Here is an 8,096-nt window from a genome sequence, read left to right as displayed (position 1 = left end):
AGTTCGTTATTGTTATGCATTTGGTTTTTTAAAGAAACATTGTAGATTTTGTAGATTTCTTCCAGAAACTACTATATAACTTTATTTCAAAAAAATTAAATATATATAATATTAATTTATTAATAAAAATATAACTACCCACAGATTCTGGTGGACAATCATTTAAATGACAATCATTCTGTGAATAGCAAAATAATTCGTCGGTAATCTATCGATCAAACACCGTCGGTAACTTGTCGACAAGTGGTCGTCGGTAGTTTGTCAGAAACCGCCTCGGTTCCAGTTCCGGCATAGATGGTAATCTATTTGTGATACTTCTGTTCAGCGATCAATTAGTAAAAATTGTCGATAAATGCTTTACATGCGCTTGGAATTTTGATAGAGTATTCCAACGTGACATGCTTTCATTGCCGGGATCCCCAAGGGATAGATCCTTCACTAGAAGCCCTTTGTTTTGTAGTGTATCTAAACACTTTATGCATATTTTTATATTTTATTTCCTAAGTTTCATGCATTGATTCTTTGTTGAAATTTTTAAATAATTTAAATCTGTTTTATGTTTTTATCATTTAATTTTTACTTTTTTTAAATACACATAAAATCCTGTGTGCATCTTCTTCCTTAGACAATATAACATATACTATATAATGCATACCATACACCCTTTACGTATGTTTTGACCAGGCATGTCAATTGTATTTGGTTAGTGGATTGAATTACTCAACTCGAACACAACCCGAATGTTTATTTGTGATGTATTTGGGATTGACTCGTTTGATGTGAATATGCAAATATGAGTACTACATAATGACGTAAGAATGCTATAAATAACTAGTTATTTTGGCTCAAATAAAACCTTTTTGTAAATAGTTTCCTTTTAAGTATATGTTTTATGCCCATATTGCACCCCTGTTGGGGCTAAGGTAGAAAAACGGGACTTCATGCACACTTCAAAACGATAGCCCAACATAGGATAAAATCCATCTAAAGGTTTCCCATGTCTATCCGCGTAACTTTTCTTTCGGTCCTATGTTACTTTCAACTGATGCCATATTTTTTGACTTATTACGTGGTTTCATTAATGACCTCTGGTCTTGATAAGTGTCCTTCACCTATTTCGTACCAACATACGAGTTCCCGACATGTTCTACCATATAACACCTCGAGTGGTGTAGCCTTGATCCTCGCATGATAGCTATTATCATATTAAAGTTCCATTAAGGATAAATGATCATTCCAATATCCACCAAAATCTATCATGTATGCTCCTAGCATATCTTCAAAGGTCTAAATTGTACGTTCACTTTGCCCATCTATTTATGGATGATAAGAAGTTCCTAGGTTCTGTAGAGTACCCCAAAATGTTAAGTGAACGGTGATCCTTGTCAAACACAGTAGAAAACAATACATCATGTATATATTGAAACGATTTTGTTGACATACATTCAGGCCAACTTGTATATATTAAACTTTCCTTGATTGCTAGGAAATGTGAAGACTTGGTTAACATATCCATAATCACCCATATTCCATCATTTCTACAAGTAGTTTTGGGTAGTTTGGTAACGAAATCAATTGTTATCAATTCCCATTTCCACACTAGTTGTCACAGCCCCCGATCCCAAATCCCCGGGAACGGGCGGCCGCGAGCCAGTTTCGGTGGTATCACGTTAATTATTCAATTTGGCAGCGGAAATTTTCATCAGGACCGTAGTTAGGAAATATTTTACCAGAGTAAACCACCACATTTTATAACATAAAACACACGGGTAAAACCCAAGTTTTTAGTATACACACTTTTATAGGAATCAATCCTATTTTATTTAAGAAAAACATCTATTTCTTTTTAGGTAACTTTATTGCCACTTTTCCAAGCCTTCAGTGCTGTCCAGCTGGCTTCTATTTGGCTTTCACATTTTGTTACCTGAAACGCGTTTTAAAAACATTTTGTCAGTGGGAAATACTGGTGAGTGAATCCCAGTTTAATCAAGTTAAAATACCAATCATTTTACAGTATTGAGGGCGCATCCGAAATTACATTTGTTTCCAAGATATAACAATTAACATCAGTGGTACTGTCATACTCAACTTGTGGAATGTTACCACGCCAGTAACAAATTTTTTATACAAAACCCCAACATACCCACTATAATTGTATTCTTACAAATACTCAATAACTGCTTTGTATATATTTAATTTAGTGAGGTTTTGTAAAAACAGTTAACAAAAAGATTTACAAAAAGTGGATCAACTTACATTGCTGTTTTAGGGTTTTCAGTATGGATTTCCTGGGAATAATCTATAAATTACACAAATGCACGTGTGTTAGTATAATAACCCATTTTAACATTAGTAATACCCTCCCCGAGATGGCATTCCAACGACTACGTCGGGCAGAACCACGACAGCCGTTACGGAACCCTAGATCAATCGGGCAGCGTATCTAATACGTATCCACGGGTTATAGTACTTACATCGTAGCAGAACCTCGCTATTTAGGGGGGTATTAGACTCGGGTATAATGCCCACTATTCAGAAATTGTGATTAGAAAGAAAGAAATGAACGATCGGAAATGAAATCCCGAGGCCTTCTTAGATAGGGCTGAAAATTGAGTCTCTCGCGGCCCGCGTAAAATAAGCACAAGGCTTACGCGGCCCGCGTGGCCTAGGGGTCTAGGCTGTAGCTGGTCCGGGTCACGAATAGGCTCAACACGCGTCGGACACGTGGCCGCACCGGGGCTTGCCTGATCATCAAGCTGTTGCGGCCCGCGTAGACCTTAAGGGTCCTTTACGCGGCCCGCCTAAACTAAAGAAAGCAAACGAGTTCACGTTCAAACCGTGAGACCGCCCGCATAAGGTTGAGGTGGGATCCTACGCGGCCCTCCTCAACTTAAATAAACTTGTTTTTTTAATTATTTTAAATGTTATGTTATATTTCTGGCTCGGTTTTCACATACGAGGTGTATTTAAAGACATTTTGGATATTTTAAGATATATTTAGGGTGTCAGAAAAGTTATAAGGGTGTCGGTTTACGTTAGGGCTGTTATATCCTCCCCACCTTGTTTTAGAGCTCGTCCTCGAGATCTACTGGAATAAGTGTGGATATTTCTTTTGCATTTTTGATTCAAGCTCCTATGTGTACTCAGGTCCTCTTTTAGAGTTCCACTTTACTTTGACCAGACCTAATATCTTATGTTTGAGATTCTTAACTTTCCTGTCTTCAATCTGTAGAGGCCTCTCTACAAATTTTAGTTGTTCATTTACCTCTATATCCTTAAGAGGTACTACAAGTGATTCATCAGCTAGGCACTTTTTGAGATTAGATATATGAAATAGATCATGTATTCTTGCCATTTCCTTTGGCAGTTGTAGCTGATAGGCTACAGGTCCTATTCTTTTAATAATCTTAAAAGGTCCAATATACCTGGGACTTAGCTTTCCTCTTTTGATGAATCTTACCACTCTTTTCCAAGGAGAGACTTTTAACAACACCTTGTCACCTACCTGGAATTCTAACGGCTTACGTCAGTTATCAGAGTAGCTCTTCTGTCGATCACGTGCCGCTTTCAGTCGTTCCTTGACTTGAATGATTTTATCGGTTGTTTCTTGCACTATCTTAGGTCCAGATAGTTGCTTTTCCCCAATTTCTGCCCAACAGACTGGGGTTCTGCACTTTCGTCCATAAAGTGCTTCGAATGGTGCAGCATTGATACTTGTGTGATAACTGTTATTATAAGAAAATTCTACTAAAGGTAAGTGATCGTCCCAATTACCTCAGAAATCAATTACACAAGCTCTAAGCATGTCTTCCATTGTCTGAATTGTCCTTTCACTTTGTTCGTCCGTTTGAGGATGGTAAGCTGTGCTTAGATTTAACTTGGTTCCCATTGCTTTTTGGAAACTTGTCCAAAAATGAGAGGTAAACCGGCTATCCCTATCAGAAACAATTGATAGAGGTATTCCATGTAATGAAACAATTTCATTTACATACAATTTGGCTAATTGTTCCCTACTAAAAGTTTCCTTCATTGGTAGGAAATGAGCTGACTTGGTTAGCCTATCTACAATCACCCAGATTGTATCATTACCTTTTCTTGTTTTGGGTAATTTGGTAACAAAATCCATTGTTATCAATTTCCATTTCCACACTGGCATTTCTAACTGTTGCAATAATCCTGAGGGTTTCTGGTGTTCAGCTTTAACTTGTGAACAAGTTAAACATTTAGAAACATAAGCTGCTATATCCTTTTTCATTCCTATCCACCAGAAATTTTTCCTTAAATCTTGATACATTTTATCACTTCCTGGATGCATCGTATATTTAGATTTATGGGCTTCTTCTAATATACGGTGGCGTAAATTTCCTAATTTAGGTATCCACATTCTCTTTTTATGGAATCTCCAAATTCCATCTGTTCCTTGTTCTAATTCCTTAATCATTCCTTTTAATTTTTCAGTATCTTCCTTGATTACTGATTCTTGTACTTTTCTAATTTGATCGTTTAAATCTACTTGTAGATTTAACTTAAGAGAACGTACCCTTTTTGGATTTTCGTGATACTTTCGACTTAAAGCATCTGCCACTACATTAGCTTTCCCTGCATGATACTGGATATCACAATCATAATCACTAAGCATTTCCATCCAACGTCTTTGTTTCATATTTAACTCTTTTTGCCCAAAAACATACCTTAAACTCTTATGATCTGTGAATATGGTAAATTTACTACCATAAAGGTAATGTCTCCAAATCTTAAGAGCAAAAATTATGGCTCCTAGTTCCAGATCATGGGTTGAATAATTCTTTTCATGAGTCTTAAGCTGTCTAGATGCGTAAGCTATAACTTTTTGACGTTGCATCAATACACATCCATAACCTAACTTAGAAGCGTCACAATAGACTACAAAGTCTTCAGTTCCTTCTGGTAACACTAATATGGGTGTATGGGTCAATCTTTGCTTAAGGATTCTAAATGCTTTTTCTTGTTTTGGTCCCCATTCAAACTTAACAGATTTACAGGTTAACTTGGTTAAAGGAATCGCTATTCTAGAAAAGTCTCGAATAAATCTTCTATAATAACCGACCAATACTAAAAAACTTCTAACCTCAGTTGGTGACTCAGGGGTTTTCCATTTGGTAATTGCCTCGATCTTTGTTGGATCCACATGGATTCCTTCATGGTTAACTAAATGTCCAAGAAATTGTACCTGTTCTAGCCAAAATTCGCACTTTGAAAACTTAGCGTAAAGCTTTTCCTTTCTTAACAGACTTAAAAGTAAGTGCAAGTGCTTTGCATGCTCTTCTTTACTCTTAGAGTAAATTAGAATATCATCTATGAAGACAATTATGAATTTATCCAAATAGGGCTTACATATTCGGTTCATCATGTCCATAAATGCGGCTGCGGCATTGGTTAAACCAAATGGCATGACAACAAATTCATAATGACCATACCTTGTTCTAAATGCGGTTTTAGGAATATTCTCTTCCTGTACCTTTAATTGATGATATCCTGATCTTAAATCGATTTTAGAGAAAAATCGAGCTCCTTGAAGTTGATCGAACGGATCATCGATCCTCGGTAATGGATACCGATTCTTAATCGTGACTTTGTTCAATTCACGGTAGTCAATGCACATACGCATTGATCCGTCCTTCTTTTTGACAAACAATATTGGTGCTCCCCATGGCGATGAGCTTGGTTGTATGAATCCTTTCTCCAACAATTCATCTAATTGGTTCTTCAGTTCCTGCATTTCAGCGGGTGCCAAACTTTAAGGTGCTTTGGCAATCGGTGCTATCCCTGGTAGCAGGTGGATTCTGAATTCAACTTCCCTATCTGGCGGTAGTCCTGGCAATTCTTCTGGAAAGACATCTGAAAACTGGGACACTGCTGGAATGTCTTTTAATTCTTTTCCTTTAGTGTTAGTGATTATAGAAATCAAATACACTATAGATCCTTTTCTTATATAACTTGCAGTTTTCATCACAGAGATGAATTTAGTGGATCTAGATGTTTTATCTCCTTTAATTGTGATCTTTTCACCCCTTGGTGATTTTACTTGAATTGACTTTTGATCACATAAAATACTGGCTTTATTGGCTATAAACCAATCCATTCCTAATACAATATCAAATCCTGCCAGATTTATTGGATAAAGGTTTGCAGTAAGTTTTTGATTAAAAATTTCTATTCTTGCTCCCTGCAAGATTTCAGAAATCCTAACGGTTTCTCCATTTGCTGTCTCTACTAGACATTCTTGTGGTAGTTTAGTTAATGATTGATTGAGGAGTTTGCAAAAGGAAGTATTAATAAAACTTTGGTTTGCACCAGAGTCAAATAATACTTTAGCAAAAATATCATTAACTAAAAACGTACCAGCAATGACATCTGGAATCATCTTGGCTTCATCTGCAGTTAGAACGAATGCTCTAGCATTTTTAGTGTTCTTGTTGTTTGTAGCTAGGGCCAATTTCGGACAGTTTGTCCTGATGTGACCTTTTTCTCCACAATTGAAACACATTCCATTACTGGATTTCTTCTTGCAATTCTCTTCCTTGTGTCCTGGGGCCTTGCAACAATTGCAACGGATGGAGCGTTTTCCTGAATGCTTCTTTCTGCAGGCAGCACGGTGCAGAGGTAGAACCTACATTCCTATGGTTGAAATTCCCAGAACGGAATTCTTGAGTAAGCCTTTGAGATAGGTTTCTTCTCTGGTCTTCTTTTCTAGTACGGATTAACTCATCTGTCAAGGTATTGACTAGTTCTACAGCTTCTTTTATGGTTTGGGGTCTAGCTGCTTGACTACATGCCTAATCTCTCCAATTAATCCCCAGATATAACGGGAGATTAATACCGGCTCAGGTGATGCAAGGGTTGGCACTATCCTAGCATATTCAAAGAATGTAGTAGTATAACCCTTACTATCTACCCCGGTCATTCTAAGATTCAGAAACTTGTTTGCTATCTGTTCCTTTTCATTGGGAGGGCAGAATTTCCTTTCTACCATATTTTTGAACTCCTCCCATTCCAAGTTATATATCCTATCACTTCCTCTTGACTGGAGATAGTGTTCCACCATTCTAGGGCTGAGTTCTTAAATAAATTTGAAGCAAACATTATTTTATCTTCCTCAGCACATTTGCTTATTTTCAGAACCGCCTCAGTTTTCTCTATCCAGCGTAGAGCTGCAATGGGTCCTTCATTGCCCGAGAATTCTATTGGTTTACAGGACCAGAATTCTTTGTAAGAACAACCATATGGCATGGTTCTTCTTCTTTTGGGAATGGGCACTTGAAGTACTGGTCCATTGTTCACGCTGTGTTCTGGTTCACTTGGTCGCTTACTGCTATGCTTACTTGTATTATTCGCTTCTTGAACTGTTTGAATAATAAATGGCATTGCATCTATAATTCCTTGTGCCACTATGTGTTGAACGACACTATTATCCATTTGGTTTCCATTGTTATTCAGATTATTGTTATTCGAGTGGTTGTCGTTCTGGATATTATCATTCTGGTTTTCCTGATTCACTTCGTTGTCCATCTGAATTTTAAACATTTACCAAATATTAATGTCACAATTAATATTTGAATATAGCCAATCACATGACACGCACTTTTGGTCAAAAGCGTTGAGCATTGCGACTTTTACTCTATTCATATATTATGCATCTATTACATGCCAGTACTGAAATTTAAAATTACAATACCGACTGAAATGTAAAGCTACAATACTAATAGTATGCATCCGTAGTTTTTTTTTTCTAACACATACACACATATATTATTATTATATTATTATATTATATTATTATTACTACCGTTTCCACCATCATATTCATGGATATGGATTCATCCAAAAATCCATATTGTGTTCGTCGTATTTCCATACGAGACGCTCTCCCACCTGTCGCATTCTCTCACTGCTTTCTAAAATTTCCTCGCCGAAAGTCCTAGGTTCTTGTACGTTTTCTGCACTCATTGGGGGTGCAGGTTCTAGGACTGGGTTTGGAATCTGGGGTGCGGGTTCCTGGTACGGAGGTATAGGGGCCTGGTATGGGTAGGGATTCTCTAAGATCTCCCTAATGTAGG

This window comes from Helianthus annuus, chromosome 1 (assembly GCF_002127325.2).
Source record: "Helianthus annuus cultivar XRQ/B chromosome 1, HanXRQr2.0-SUNRISE, whole genome shotgun sequence".
Lineage (NCBI taxonomy): Eukaryota > Viridiplantae > Streptophyta > Magnoliopsida > Asterales > Asteraceae > Helianthus > Helianthus annuus.
This window is presented reverse-complemented; position numbering follows the sequence as displayed.